Here is a 16,746-nt window from a genome sequence, read left to right on the forward strand (position 1 = left end):
CAAGTAAGGGGGTCTGGGGTGCTGGGGAAGGGTAGTGGGCCTGATCGGGGCCCGTGGGGGAGGATGGGTGAGTGGGGTGTTTACACTAAGATGTAGCCTAGAGTGGCCACGCTTCAGTGCAATTTAAACTATGTAACATGGATCAGACATACTCCTGCCCTGGACTGGCAGAACTTTGAACCGCATAGAAAGTGCTCAAAACTAGTTTCAGGTGCTCATGTGCAGACTATCTGGGAGTTAAGAGCTCCAGAATTTGCCCCAAATAACAGTGTAAGAAGGCCCTGGGATTTCTGGTCGTTAGTCTCTAACCTAAATCTTAAACATTAACAGATTGCAGCTGGCTGTGTGTGCATGGAGACCGCGTCCCTCAGTTTAGCACAGCCCACAAAAGAACAAAGTCACGACTCCAGAGTCTCAGGGACAAAAATAATTAGCCAGTATTTCAGTGATGGAAATAGTACAGCTGGTTGTCACGTACATTAGCAAAATAACCACAAAGACACTTGCTGTCTGTAGGTGATTTATGCTCTCTTGTTGCACTGTAAATATTTCTGCAATTTACTTAGATTAGCAGAACTATGCACTTAGCTTTGTTTTTTTGTTTCCCAGAGACAAGGTTTTCAGAGTGTGATTTTAATTTACAAAGAGCATCTGTAAAAAAAAAAAAACTCCCCCAAAACCAAAAAAACCCTGCTTTCTTATATAGTAGATCTACACCTACTTAGTATTCAAAGTCAGAGTCACTTCATTTAGTCACAGAAAGACACATTTTCTGGCAGCTCTATAGTGCCCAAATATTTCCCAGTCAGCTGGATTCCCTTCTGGCTCATGCATCTTCAAGGGGATTGTTACTAAGGTTCAAGGCTAGGGCCACCTGGGAAATCCCTTCGTCTTTAAATTGTGTCCTTGGTCACACCTGTGTCCCCTCACTGACAGCATAACACTGCACAGGTGCAATTGTGAGTAAAGTTTGGCCTGTGCAACCTTTATTATATTTGAAATCATGCAGAGGCCAGAAAGAATCTACCTCGACTTTCAGATCCTACCTTCAGCTTCCAGGGATTAAAGTTAATAAAAACAATGTTTTTCTCTTCTTTTTTTACTTGTAAACTAAACCTTTGGGACATTATTATAGCTTGGATTACATCCTCACCGAAACCAGACAATAACATCTACCTTTCATTTAAGATAGTTATAAGAAATCATTAAGCTCCTTTATGGGAAACCAGGGATCTGAAATAATAGTAGTCAAATAAGAGTAGTCTCCCAACCCAAAAGGCAGGGCCATGTCCCTGGTGAAAACAAAGGTTTCTGAAGATCTCCTCCACTCCAGATTGATTTATGAGAGTAAAAGGGCATGGCTAAGATTTGTCATGAATATGGAGCTTATATGAGAGAGAGAGAAAGAGCGAGCCCAGGCTTGGGTTAGGAAAGGAAACAGCAACCCCACCGTGTTTTGCCCCTTACATAGAGGGTAGGGTTTCCATCTTTAAGCACCTCTTTGTTCTGCAGATGTTAAAGTCGTTGAATTGCAAATGTTTCATACTGCATCATGACAGGACAGTGCCTAGATCCCAAAATGGTAAGGGAAAAGAGACGTCAGTATTACTCAGAACCTGTAGTTTCTGACCCTGTAGAATTTAAATGCCTTAAGGAGCTCTATGCAGAGGAGGTGACTCACTGCTTCATTTAAAAGTCTGAAATACCTCCTGAAGAAATGGTTAACATACTAATTCTCATCCTTTCTATACCAGCAACATTACAATAAAGAAAAGATCCCAGAATACCCCCGACTGTGCTACCATTATTCTATACAGTTTATTCTACCTCTTCACTGAAGTCTCCAAGTACCTTCTAGTAGAGTGCTGAGTACATGACTATCATTCCTTCGCTCTCTCTCTCTCATCCTATCCCCAGGGAAAGAAACTGTGTATAGTACAGAGGACTGTATATGCATGTGCTGCTATGCACCTGGACTTTTGCAGCATTGCCATCTAGATGTTGGTACTCCTGGTTGGGGCAGCCATGAAAGCAAGGCTGAGAACAAGGTTTCCAGACTAACAGTAGTCCAAATGTTAAAGTCCTCAACAGTGGGGCAGGCAGATGAAGAAAGAATATGTCACAACAGCTGCAATGACAGAAGAAGACTGCAATGGAACAGAAACTTCTCACTGCCTAGGCTTTCCTTGCCACTGGATTAAGCTTTCCTTCCCACAAAGTATTGTGGGATGAACAACTGATGCACAACAGCATCCCCACATCAAAAGAACATACTTGAAGGCAACTGCCTTCAATAGCAAGTCCTACAACAAAAGGCAAGTGGTGACAGGTGGGTAGGTATTAGTGATTACTGGAAGTCCCTAGTCACACCTACATGGAGGGAATGATTGCATGGTGGGAATATTGTACATGGAATTGGGACAAGCATACAATTAGGCAACTGCAGCCATGACTGAGGAGGCCTATCTAGGATCCACTGTGCTCACCCTACCTAGACAAGGCACACTAAACACAGTCTGTCTCATTTCACCTAACTGGAAAACCCTATCCAGTGGAACCAGTCTGCCTTCAGGCCAAATCCAGCAATGAACTTTGCTACTTGGAGTGCCTGCACCCTGATGGACAACCCTAGCAGTGACCACCATGAACAAAGGACAGCACATGTGGCAAGAGACCTTTCAATACTGCTCCACTTAGTGAGACCAGATGTGCAGAAGAGGGGCAGCTCACAGATCTTAGTGTTGGCTACACCTTTTTTTGTGGAAAAAAGGGGGGAAAAACATATCCCCAGTATTGGTTTTGATACTAAGACTAAGATTATCCCTCAGATACCCAAGCATGCAGTTGGCTTCAATGACACTTTTCTCCAAATGGCCAAAAAGGCAGCATGCAACAGCCATCAGTGCATATCTTCCAATTCACGATGCAGATGACAAAATAAAAGAAGAATTCTATTCTAAACTTTACCAAGTCCTTTCATTTGTCCCCAAATAAGATAAGATAAATCTACTTGGTAATTTTAATGCTAGCATGGGTAGGGATGTTTGACTATGAAATGAAACACTTGGAAAGGGAAGAGCAAGGAAAGATGAGTCAAATGGAATTCTTCTCCTGAGCAAATGCCTGGAACATAATCTCATCATAAAGTCACTTTTATACCAAAGCAACTGGCAGCCATCATGGGTGTCAGTTCATGAGGTTCAATAAGGACAACTGCAAAGTCCAGAATTTAAGGCAGAACAATGCCATGCACTGCTTCAGGCTGGGGACTTGACTGGCTGGGCAACAGCTCTGCAAAAAAGAACCTGGGTGTTACAGTGGACAACAAGCTGAATATGAGCTAACAGTGTGCACTTGTTGTGAGCAAGGCTAATAGCATACTGGGCTGCATTGGTAGAAGCATTGCCAGCAGATCAAGGGAAGTGATTGAGGCCACATCTGGAGTACTGTGTCCAGTTTTGGGGCCCCACTACAGAAAGGATGTGGACAAATTGGATAGAGTCCAGCAGAAGGCAACAAAAATGGTTCGGGGCCTGGGACACATGGCTTATGAGGAAAGGCTGAGGGACCGGGGCTTATTTAGTCTGGAGAAGAGGAGACTGAGAAGGGATTTAATAGCAGCCTTCAACTACGTGAAGTGGGATTACAAAGAGGATGAAGCTGGACTGTTCTCAGTGGTGGCATATGTCAGAGCCATGAGCAATGGTCTCAAGTTGAGGTAAGGGAAGTTTAGGTTAGATATTAAGAACTTGCTCATTAGGAGGGTAGTGAAGCACTGGAAAAAGTTATCCAGAGTGGTTGCAGGATCTCCATCCTTGGAGGTTTTTAAGAACCAGCTAGGCAGAGCCTTGGCTGGGATGATATAGTTTGGGATGGGCCTGCTTTGAGCAGGGGGTGTGAACTAGATGACCTCCTGAGGTCCCTTCAATCCCTAATTTTCTATTATTCTATGCACTCCCATTCAAAACACTGGCACCTGATTGATTATATCATAGTGAATTCCTGGGACTGCTGCAATGTCCATATCAACAGAGCTATGGCCAGAGCAGAAGACTACTGAATGGATCATCATCTGCTATGATGGTCCATCATGTCCATTTGAACCACCCCAAAAACATAAACAAAAGAAGCTATGAAGCAAGAGTTTCAATATCTAGTGCTTGACAGATCCTGCTAAAAGAGATCATCTCCAGAAGTGCCTCAGTGACAGAGTCTCCAAATTCCCTGATGATCTTGACACCATTGATCACTGTGAGAAGCTCAAGTCATCCATGAAACACATGAAGAATTCCCAAGCTCCTCCACAAAGAAGTAACAAGACTGGTTCAGTGAGCTTTCAAAGCTTGGTTGAAAGACAACTCCAAACAGAAGCAAGACGATTATCGCCGTATTAAAGCCAAGACCCAGAGGAAGATTTGAAAGTGAAAGAACAAGTGGTGGGACAAAGAAAGAGAGATTCAAAAGTTTGCCAACAGCTGCCACATACGTAGTTCCTTCAGTGCAACCAATGATATCGATGGGTGCCTATATACAAGCACAGAGGCTGCTCCAGTGCACTGTAATGAAAGTGCGTTGCAGCAGACTCAGTTAATCGAGTGTGCTGGACTGTGGAATTACTGTGCTCCAGCCCACCTCCATGTTTCATGTATCACTGTCCCCATGCTTCAAAATGGTGGTGGGGGAGCTTTATCTAAAGCCCGTTGACTGAGCTTTAGATAAAGGGCCCTTGCCACCATGTTGAGGCACGGGGACGCTGATACATGAGACACTCTGGGCACTTTAATTAGAGCAGTTTTTAGAGCCTCTCTAATTAAAGTGCCCCCTTCTCCCTGGGGCACACGTATAGATGCCCTATGGGCCAAGTATACAAGCAACCATCCCTCTGAGATCCAAAAATAGAATAACACTCTTTAAAGACAGCTGCACTATCAATGCACATGTGGAAGGACCATTTTCAAGAGCTCCTGAACTAAGATTGTAATGTGGAAAACAATGCCAAAGCCATTCCACAACACCACATTAAAACTGCCTTACAGATCCACCCATTTATCAAACCATTAAGCAGATGAAAAACAAGAAAGCATGTGGTCCTGTTGGCACACCAGTTGAAATATATAAGCAAGGTAGAAAGATGTGCTTTCACCAACTATACACCATTATTCTGAAAATCTGGAAACAAACAGTTTAAGTTCATCACGGGGGCACAGAAGGGAATTGGTGAGGTTTTATTCACCAAGGTGCCCCCGGGGGGTTACAAGAAATAATGGCCACAAACTAGCAGAGAGCAGATTTAGACTGGACATTAGGAAGAACTTCTTCACAGTTCGAGTGGCCAAGGTCTGGAACGGGCTCCCAAGGGAGGTGGTGCTCTCCCCTACCCTGGGGGTCTTCAAGAGGAGGTTAGATAAGCATCTAGCTGGGGTCATCTAGACCCAGCCCTCTTTCCTGCCTATGCAGGGGGTCGGACTCGATGATCTATTGAGGTCCCTTCCGACCGTAACATCTATGAATCTATGAATCTATGAAACATTTCCAATGACCTGAGAGATACCAAAATTGTTACCATATTCCAGAAACAATATAAAACACATTGCAACAATTATCTTGGTATAGCACTCCTGTCCATAACTGGGTAGACCCTTACCCACACAATCCTCAATAGACTCATCTTCCTCTTTGAGGAAATTCTACCTGAGTCTCAATGTGGTTTCAGACCACTCAGAGGTATGATGTATATGCTTTTTGTTGCTAGAGAGCTGCAGGAGAACTGCCATGGGCACTACGAAGATCTTCACATGGCCCATTCAGCATCTCATTGCTGACAGCTTTCCATCAGGAGTCAACATCCAGCCAGCATGGACAGGAATCCCTTTAACATCAACCAGCTATATTCCAAATCCGAGATAACCAACACCTCCATTACTAAACTTCACTCTGCTCACAATTGTGTCATGTGCACCCACTCAATTGAAGAGCTAAATATGACTCTTGATTGCTTCTCTGAGGTGTATAAAACATTTGGAATTACTGTCAAGTATACAAAAACCAAGATATTTTACCAGCCCACCTCAACCCAACCAGTTGTTTCTCCACACAATCTTTGGAGAATGTTGAGCATTTTCCCTACCTGGGTAACCACCTTTCCCAAAAAGTAAATATAGATGGTGTTATTTAGCAACAGATAAACTCTGCCAGTGCTGCCTTTGGATGTCTCCAAAATCATATCTTCGATGCTCATGACATCAGAACACAAATCAAACTCCTTTTCTAACAGGCTGTTGCCATTTCTACTCTTCTGTATGGGTGTGAAACTTGGATGGCATTGGAAATACCCCAAACCTCTGGAATGTTACCATTAGCAAGGTCTTTGGAAAATCCTCTACATCGGTTAGGAGGACAGAAAAAAAAATGCCAGCATTCTGACTCAAGTAAATGCTACCAGCATTTGAAACCATGTTTACATGGCACTAGCTCGGTTGGCCAAGACATGTCATCAGGATGCTGGAAAACCGGCTCCTGAATACTCCCAACTCACTGATAGTCACCACTGTAAAGGTGGGAGAAAGAGTAAACTCTCCCAGGTACGTGTCTACAGTGCAGGAGCAAATTTGCTTCCATTCCCTGTGGCCCTGCAACAGGCCCCTACAGTACCCAGGGAGAGCTCTAGGAGACAGCTGTCCGCTGGCAGCGGCTGGGACATAGCTCCCTGCCCCCGAGAGCTGCCTGCTGCCAGGGCAGGCTCTGCCACTGGAGCCCAGGCAGGGACAATACCCCGCCCTGTCCTGGCAGCAAGGAGCTCCCAGTCCCTGATCCACAATCACAGGGCCAGCACTAGGAGACCCTTCTCTCCCAGGGCCAGCTCTGCGGTCACAGGGCTCGGGCGCGGAAATAAGGATCTCCCAGCTCCGGCCCCACAATTGCAGAGTGGGGGCTGGGAGCTCCCTGCTGCTGGGCCAGGGGAACATTGTCCCCACCCAGGCTTCAGTGACAGAGCCCTTGCTTGCAGCCAGCAGCTCCAGGGGTCAGGGTGCGATCTACACATGTGCTACTGCACAGGAAGTAATCTCAAGTAAATTTGCTACTTGCATCTGAAGGTAGCAAATTTACTCACGATTAGACCCAATTACTGCGCAGTAAGCATTTGCACATGAAGATGTGGATGTTTACTGCACAGTAATTAGCTCTACTGCTCAGTAAAGCATCTCTTGTAGGTGCACCCGGTTTAGTGGTGGATAGATGAGAGAGATGAAGGGAATTGTGACCTGACATTACCAGGACCCACTCCTTCCTCCCAGAACTATTTGCCATGCCAACTGTGCAGATCTCAGATTGGGCTCCTCAACTATATCCAGACCCTCTAATGACTCCCCTATATACTGAGGGATTGCTGCTGCTGCTGGCTGTTTTGTGCTTATATAGGGGAGAAGTCAAATTGCAGAAGTGCATCTTGCACTTTAAGGTGAAAGTGGTTAGGCTTGAGATGGTTCTTAGACTGCGGGAATTAATTCCAGTCTCAGACCAGTCCCCAAGAAAGCCAGGTCTCCCGCAGAGCTTAATGTAGACCCTAATCATGAAGAAACGAAAGGTGATTGTAACAGCCTGAAATCTGTTTGTGACGTGTGGGAAACCATGGGCTAACATACAGCTACCAAAATACAATACATTTAAGCTACTTTGTGATGATCCTGTCATGTCTTACAAGGGGGGCTAGGGCACTATTTCCAAGAGACCTGCTCAGATATACTGAGGTGATGTTAGTTCAGTGGTCTGGCATGGTAGTAAAGAGATCACAGGAAAGTATGGCTGGAATGAGTTCATTTGTCCCACCCTTGCTTAAGACAGGATCATCCCTAGTCATCCGAATTTATGGCCTTCTCTAACCCCTAGGTCCTTTGGTGCAATAAATATGGAAGATATGTGCTGCAGGAGGTGTTCAGAGGTGATTCATGACGTCCTTATCTCTTGAAGGTCTTTGAGCAATCCAACCCTATTTTCCACAGGTGTTTAGTAGGTCTGAGTGCATACCATGGCATGAAAATATTTTTTCAATGATTTTAACCTCTTCTATTGCTTGTAAATTGTCTGTAGGCACGTTAGAATTTTCTCAAATGTACTAATTATTCGTTGTTATTCACCATCTAATTTTTCAAACCAATTATTAGCTTGTGAACACTTTTCAAGTAGTTCACTGCAGTCAAGCTGTGTTGGTTAGTAACAATTAACCAAACAGGTCACATGCATTTGTTTTTGGGCTCTGATGTCCTCTGAATCAGGTTTCTAATATAGATACAGCAAAACCTTTTCCATTGTTTGCTTAAAATTTGCTGATTCTATAGATATTCCAGGAACTTGTTGTGAATACAGGCAAAATTAATTCAAAAAAGATTTTGCTTAATTAGTCATCCAGCTTTAATAGCAATAAAATAGTATTGTCTTGGTCACTGTCAAGAAGCAAAGAAAATTGCCTCTATACTTCCAGTTGGATATAATGGTGCTTCTGAAGAAGACACTTTTCAGAACAAATTCGACTAGTTGGGCCACATTTTTGTTTTGGTAATACACAACCATTACCTCATAATCTATATAGAAAAATCTTAGTAAGTTTTTCCCAAAAAACCCCAAACAAAAAAAATACTTTGACCTGTTGCCAACCCAGCGGCAGTGTGCTAATCCAAGATAGACAAAAAAAGAAATTGTCCCTGGAGGTAAATCAAACTAACTTACCCTTATTGTCAAAACTGAAACACGGTTAAGAAACCATGAAAAAAGATATACAATAAGTATAATAGGGGTTTTTTTCCCCTGCATTATTTAGGTGGGAATTAGTACCTGAGTGAAGAACAGCAAAAGGCACTATTAGATGCATTGATTTCAAACATGATAGGGCCATTAAGACATGATATTCTGATTTACATAGCACCAGCTATAGAAGCTCATACAGTAAATTTGCATCAGTGCTGGACAGCTAAGTGCATGAATACATATTCCTAGATTATTTATTTAAAAGATAAAAACAACGAACCTCATTTTAAGGTACAGATATTCAAAAAACCCCAACAAATACATAACTTGTTTCCAATTGTTGATTGCTCCAACAGGTAAAAGACTGGTGTTTTTACATTCTGGTTTTACCTGGCAGCTGGAGAACTGCCACAAAGATGGAAAAAAAATCAATATCAGACCCCTAGGAAGCAAAGTGATATCATTTTTTTCAATATCAGTAACAATCCTTTCTGAAAAAAAGGATGCTTCAATCCATCCCCTGCGTCCAAATGCTTATCCCACTGAAGAATCTGGAGTTAACAATTTCTGACTTGCAACTCCAAGGTTAAGTACTGAAATGCATAATTGGGCACAGAAATAAATGGCTTGGTTTTAACAGGTGCCAAGCACCCACAGTTCCTGTGAAAGAAAGTTGCTTGGTAGCTCTTCAATCCCCTCCCACATGCATGTTACATTGCGGGTTGGCACCTTGGCCTCCAAGCACCTGGTTGATTGAGGCAGAGCTTCAAACCAGCTGACAAGTAAACCATCTGCACTGCTTCAGCAACCTACCACAATCCTTGGACTGTGATTGCACCTACAAATGTTTTTTTTTTTCTGGAGGGCATGAATTGTGTGTATAAATTGTTTCTCCCTGAGGCTATTAAACTGTTGTTTCTACACAAGCTCACTATGTGCAAGTTCCTTAGGGTACACAGGCCAATACGATAAGACTGAAGTCCTGTCTGTTTCTAAAAGCAAATTAATATATTTTATATCACAAAGAAAAAAAATGTTGGAAAGTATTCTGAAACACAGGCATGTAAATTGCTGCTATGAGAACCAGAAGACAGCATTTTACTTGCTGAGACTTTTCAACTCCAGGTGTGCCTTCACATTTTTCAACCTGTCAAATGCTTATTCTCTCAACAGTACCAACTGCATAAATCCCACAGAGAATCTGGCATGGAATTCAGGCACAATCCGCCAGCACAGCTTGCTAACACAAAGGGGGAAGAGAGGGGACGGGAGCTAATTTTGCTCAAATTCCTCTTGGATATGGTTTAATCCCATTTAGGAACATGGTGCTAACCTCCAGTAATAACGTCTCATTATAAATATCGATTGGCATAACCATCTAGAAGTGTTTGTACATGGGCAACTTCACCAAGATACAAATACGGTGCTATTTAGCATCATGGATAATCCAAAATAGAACCAGATGATTTATCATGTAATGCAGTGGTGTCCAACCCTGAGGCCCTGTGGGCCAGATGAATGGTAAAGGGTGGGTTTGTGGGTTGGATCTAGTCTCTGGGCTCCATCCAGTGCAGATGGGATTGGGCCCTGGTCCTGTATGCCATCTCATGGCCATAGCCCCAGACCTAGCCCCACACTGCCCCAGTCCCGCATGTGCCAAATTGGGCCCACAGCCCCAGCCCCATGTGTGCTGGATTGAGCCCCACCACCCCAGCTCCAGCCTACCACATGCCAGATCAGGCCCCACCACCCCAGCCCCATGCATGAGGATTGGGCCCACTGCCTCAGGCCCTTGCCCCATATGGTGGATCAGACCCTACCGCCTCTGCCCCTAGTCCCTGTACATCATAGGGCTTGGACATTTGGCAGTCGGGAAGGAGTGGCAGCATTAATTATCACTTCTCCTCCCTGCCAAATTTCCAGACCCTTGGGGAGCCCTGAAGGCTGGCTCTCACAGTTCCTTGGGCCAGATGTGGCCCATGGGCCAGGGGTTAAACACCTCTGCCTAATGCACTATGATACAGCAGATCTAAAGCGTTAAATACATTTAACAAAATATTAAAGGAAATGGGTGGCAACCCTCTTCAATGGTGTGGCCAACAGATGGTGATTTTAAACCCACTTTTGTAGATAAAAAAGTCCTGAAAACTAAAAATCTATATATGTCCAAGAAGAGACGGAACGAGGGCAGCCTGTGTCCCAGCAATGCAATGCCAGTTTCTCAACCCAGACTTGGAGAGGACAAATCAGCATATGAAAAATTACTGAAGAACAATTCAGTGGTTGCTGTGGTGAGAAGTCCTACCAGCATGCCAGCTAGCACTAATTAGAGCGCTGTGTGGGTGTATGCACCCATGTGCCATGTGCATGCCCGTCTGCTTGAAACTGGGTAAGAATCAACAAACTCGTTTCACTCAGGACCCTGAATTGCAATCAGATGGTATCAGCTTCTTCTCACCATCCATTTTTGATGGATCTGTATTTCTGGCCATAGGAGAAATGTAGTGGTCTCAAACAGATCTATGCAAGGTTTACTTCCCCACATACTCTAGAGACAAGACTGCTATTGAAATGCTTGCAGCTTCCAACCAGTGCACAGACAAAAAATGAACGCTGATGGGATGGGAAACTATGTTGATTTTCAGAGGTGTTGTGCACATCCCGTTTTGGTAGGAGTTTATTCTGCCCATGGACTCATCTGCAGTACTCGTTACATGAGCAAAGCTGCAGGCAGCTCATAACTTGCTCATCTCAGATTTAGAAGCGGAGACACCCTTCCACACCACAACTGTCCACAGGTTCTTTGCTGCGACAGCTTGTGATATAACGTTAGCCCCTGTGTCTCTACCATCTCATTAAAACAGTGTGAAACTCTTCCTGTTTTGATCACACAGGCTCATTTTCATATTGTGAAACTGTAAGTCTATACATTGCTCTCGTACAGTGTCTTCCTATGCAGAGGATCTCATTAACAGCCATGCTATTCTACAACTCAGTGTAAGGAAGAAATGCAGTGGGGGTATAGCTGTACCAGGCTCTGGCAAACTGCAGTCCACCTCCCCAAGCTTACTCCAGCAGAGCTTTTATCTATCATGGGGCCTTATAGGGTACTCATCTCCATAACATCTGAGGGTCTCCCATACCCACATCCGCTCTATTAAATGGGCTAATGAAAATCAAAGGAAAACAATAAAGTGCCCCTAAGACCCGAAACTTTCAGGGGTAGAAACTAAATAAATGCCTCTGAATTTGGCGAAGCAAGAGAAGATGAGTACAGTCAGTCGACAGGGCATGCTTACAAAAATAAAAAAAATGCAGACCGTCAAAGTTTACAATCACTACGAAAAGTACCCAGGCATTTAAAGCACCCAACATTTAAATCCAAACTTGCAAAGAAAGGACTCTGTACTCCTAATAAAAATGAATGGCAGCTTATGCCTTGTCCATGCAGTGTAAGCTTCAGGCATTGATATAACAGCCCTCAGTGGACCTAGCATTTTTAAGAAAGAATATACTTCCCCTTTGCTATGCCATTTTTACAGGACACTATAGCTAGTGTGGTACCACTGCCACTGTAACTTGTTGCATTTGGGACATTTAGAGCCTTTATAACCACATTTTTAATTTGCATTCTCTAATGAATATATAATTAGTCACTGCATTTATAATTAGTATTTTTGTCATTTAAAGTTCACTAGTTTTGCAGTCAATTATTAGATAAAAAGTCATTTATTATCCTCAATATATTATTAGTTTATTATGGCTCATTGCTCTAAAATACTTAGTTTTAATCCTTTGCAGGTCCTTAAACACAAATATGGCAGCTATTAGCAACCTCTTCAGTCAGGCATAAAATTATACCCACAGGCCTCATAAACAATGGAGTGCTTTGGAAAGATTAAATCAGTGTATACAGCTGTGAAAGAGGCCATTAGAAAATACATTATCATTCTGTTTTAGTGTTATTTTGTTTGCCACTGCTCTTGTCAAATCTGTCAACTGTCTAGGTTCTTCTCTCCATAAATAAGAGATGTCATCTCACCTTGTCCAGTGGAAGTCATCTATCAAGGATACTTCAGTCAAGGTACAATTAGATCTTCCAACCTCCTACATGCACACTCATTTCTATCATTTGTATTTCAAACAGCAAAAGCCTAACAGCATTGTCTAAGGTTGGAGTTGGGGGAAGACCGTAAAGACTCTGCTGCCCTGCAACTAGCAAAAACCCCACCAAAATCCCAAATGCTTCTACATCAATCTAAGTTAGGGTTTATTTCAGAAGAAAGATCAAAAGACTTGCTGGAGCTGCAGCATATTCCACCCTCTGAATTTGAAAAATGGCAAGCACTGTGTGCTGGGGGTCATGTGTAGCTAGCAGGTTCTTTGGGAAATACAATCCAGTTTGAAAAAAAGAAACAGACTTTTTAATGTTGAATCCACTGCAGTCTTGTTGAGCACAGAAAGGATGCTGATTTTAGTTTATGTGCCTTTCAGTACTCCAGTCACAGCCACATAACCTCCTCATCCCCCCAAAGTTAAAGAAATAAACCCACAGCAGCAAGTGTTAAAAGAAGGGCAGAACAATGACTACTAAGTTATATATTTGTTCTGCTCCAATGGTTTTCAATGGAGTTTTCCTACCAAGCCAGTCTACCAGATTATTTTACCTAAATCTATAATCCTCTTGAAAATCATCAGGTAAGCCACTTTACCATTCTATTCCTTATTAAAGATTGCTGCAAGCTCCCTACAGAGCTAAAGCTGAGTGACAGAAATGTTCACTGCGCTGCTTGGCCAAGGGAAGAATAGGCTGAAACTTTGGTTGCCCTGAGATGCAAAATTGCTCAAAAATCATCCAGGTGGTGTATGCATTTGGCCTTCTGCATCGTTTTCCATGATGTGCTCCGACACTAATCAGTATAGGAGTAGAGTGATCTGCGTAGCACCATTCTTTGCAAAAAACAACCCCCACCCACCAAAAAACCCCTAACAACAGTCTATCTAGGTCATTCCTAGCCCTATGTTCCAGAGTGTCTGCAACTCCACCCAACTTGGTGTCATATGCAAATTTGCTGATTGTGCACTACATCTAATTTTCCAAATTATTAATGAAGATATTAAAAAATACTGGGCCCAGGACAAACCCCTAGGGAACTCCACTTGATACCTCCTTCCAGCTAGGCATTGAGCGATTGATGACTACTCATTGAGCACAGTGAGTGAACCACTTATGTATCCGCCTTATGGTACTTTTGTCTAGTTTGCATTTCCTTAGCTTTATAATGAGAATGCCATGGGAGACCATGTCAAAAGCCTTGCTGAATTCCAGGTGCATCACATCCACAGGTCTTCCCCCATCCACAAAGCCTATCACTTTATCATAGAAGGAAATCAGGTTGGTCAGGCATGACTTGATCTTGGTGAATCTATGGTGCCTATTCCTTCCTCTAAGGTTCTTCCCAATAGATTCCTTGAGGCCCTGCTCCATAACCTTTCCCAGTATCAAGGTCAGATAACTGGTCTGCAATTCCCCAGCTCTTCCTTCCTCCCTTTCTTAAAGAGGGGCACCATATTTGCCTTTTTCCAGGCCTCTGATACTGCACTAACCTCCACAACTTCTCAAAGAGGATATGAAATTGCCTCAGCCAATTCCTGCAGTACCCTAGGGTGCATTTCATCTGGTCTTGAAAGCATCTAGCTTCTCTAAGTAATCCCTAACTGTTTTGCCACTACTCTAGGCTGTTTGACTCCTTCCCTATCTTTGTGCTCATCATCTGGTAGCTGCCCCTATTGGTGAAGACGGAGGTAAAATGGACAGTAAATACTTTAGCTTTCTCTGCATCATCTGTAATTAGATTGCCTTCTGTATTCTGTAAGGAATCTATGGTTCCTTTGGTCTTCCTCGTACTCTTGTCATACTTGTACAATCTTTTATGGCCCTTGGCAGGTGCATCTCAAATCCTCTCTCAGCCTTCCTAATTTTCTCCTTGCTCTCTCATACTCTTCCCTAGTAATATAACCAATTTTACACTTTTTGTATGAATCCTTTTTCAGTTTCAGCTCATTGAAAAGATTGCTGTTTAGCCAGGATGATCTTCTCTTGCACTACCCATTCTTCTGTTGCATCAGGATAGCTTGCTCCTGTACTCTTATAGTGGCCTCCTTAAAATAAAGCCTGGACTCCTTTGTCTCTTCACACTTACCTCCAAGGGGATCCTGCCCACCAGTTCCCTAAGTTTAAAGTCTGCTTTTCTGAAATCCACTGTCTATAATGGCTGTTCATGCTCTTTTCCTTCTCTACCTTCATCCTTCTGATTCTTCCATAAGCTTCCTCTGAAGTGTTCTGGTAAATAGTGCATTTAGTTATGCTGTTCTAATCAATCAAGATTAGAGCAACCTTCCTTAACACAATTATCCTTGCACAAGTACACGGGGCAACAGTCAGCTCTACTGACTAACCAGCTCTCTGTTTAATTATGCACCTTGTCAGCTGCTGAGGGAATTCCAAACTGTAAAGGTTTAAATATGCATTATACACAATCCATACTTACTGCTAAAATAAATTTCACTTATTAAAATATCATCTACTTCATCATTTTTATGCTGCATGATATATTTCCCCGTCTCCATGTTGAAGAGAATTAAATTTGTGGCTTGGAATCAAATACCAAACAGCTCCCAAAGCTCACCATTTATCCCCCAGCTCTTTTAAATGTTGAGAGCAAGGTTCAGATTTAAAACTTTAGATATAAACTAAACCCTAATATGTGGGGTCTTTTAAAAGGATCCAATATCCACAGAGGGGCTTATCCCTGATATGGATACAGACTCAGCCCAGCCTGGTGACAATGTGTGTTATACCCACATTTTTCTGAAATCTCATACTACTTTTTTTTTGTCTCCAGGCTTTTCTATTGCACTTATCAATGTAGTAATTAAACAGTAAACAGCTATAGATCCATAGTGCCCAAAAGTGATTTTGCTGACTTCAAACCTAAATGCAAGCCTTTTTGTTCAGGTTCACACTTTCTGTAATAGGGGTGGGCAAAACCTGGCCCACGGGCCGGATTGAGCCTGCAGTGAACGCCATTTCCCAGCAGCCCCTGCCACCATCACTGCGGCCGGTTTCCAGGGAGACCCCAAAAGTGGCAGGGCTATGAAGCGCGGGGCCAAGGTTTCCATGGAGACTGGCCCCAGCAGCACTGGCAGGGTGTACAGCTTGGCCAGGGAGCTGGGATCTTGTGGTGGTGATAGCCTGGTCCAGAGCCAGGGCAGAGCGGTGATCACTGCCCACACACCCTGGGCAGGGGGATGCAGGCAGCAGATTGTGGCTCTTCCCTGGCTCTGGACCATGCTGTCACCACTGCAAGATCCCAGCCCCTGCCCTGGAGCAGCTCCCTGCCCTTCTGCGCCCTGCCGGCACTGCTGGCGCCAGTCTCCATGGAAATCCTAGCTCTGCACTGTCACGGCACTGCACTACTGTGGTCTCCATGGAAACCAGCTGCAGCAACATGGGCAGGGGCTACTGCGAAATGGAGTCCGGCCACTGACCGGATCCACCAACTTGTCCAGCTCTGTTCTGTAGCATAGTTAGAAAAATACTCTGCAGCAGGCAGAGAAAGGCCACCAAGTCTTCTTACCATCCTGGTTGGGATATTTAGAAACCATTGCTAGACTGCCCTCTTCACATGCTGGGGTAGAGTAGAGTATGCAAGGACAGTAGCCAAAGCATGTTCTTGGACTTGATCTTCAGGTGTAGACCTGACACATTAACCTAAAGTCTCCACCTTAAATACCTGGTTAGATTCAGATTTCACTTGTTTGTGTACATGCCCAAAACATAATAATCCCACTTAGTTATTACCTCTGGCTCACACCAGCAAAAATATGGACAACATTTCATGAGATTGCCTTTGGCAACCCAAGAGCTTTGAAAGAGAGAAAATCGCTTTCACTTCTAGAACACTATTATACTTAAAAGGTTAATCTAGAAGAATCTGAGAT

This window comes from Alligator sinensis, unplaced genomic scaffold (genome assembly GCF_000455745.1).
Source record: "Alligator sinensis unplaced genomic scaffold, ASM45574v1 scaffold941_1, whole genome shotgun sequence".
In the NCBI taxonomy this organism is placed as follows: domain Eukaryota; kingdom Metazoa; phylum Chordata; order Crocodylia; family Alligatoridae; genus Alligator; species Alligator sinensis.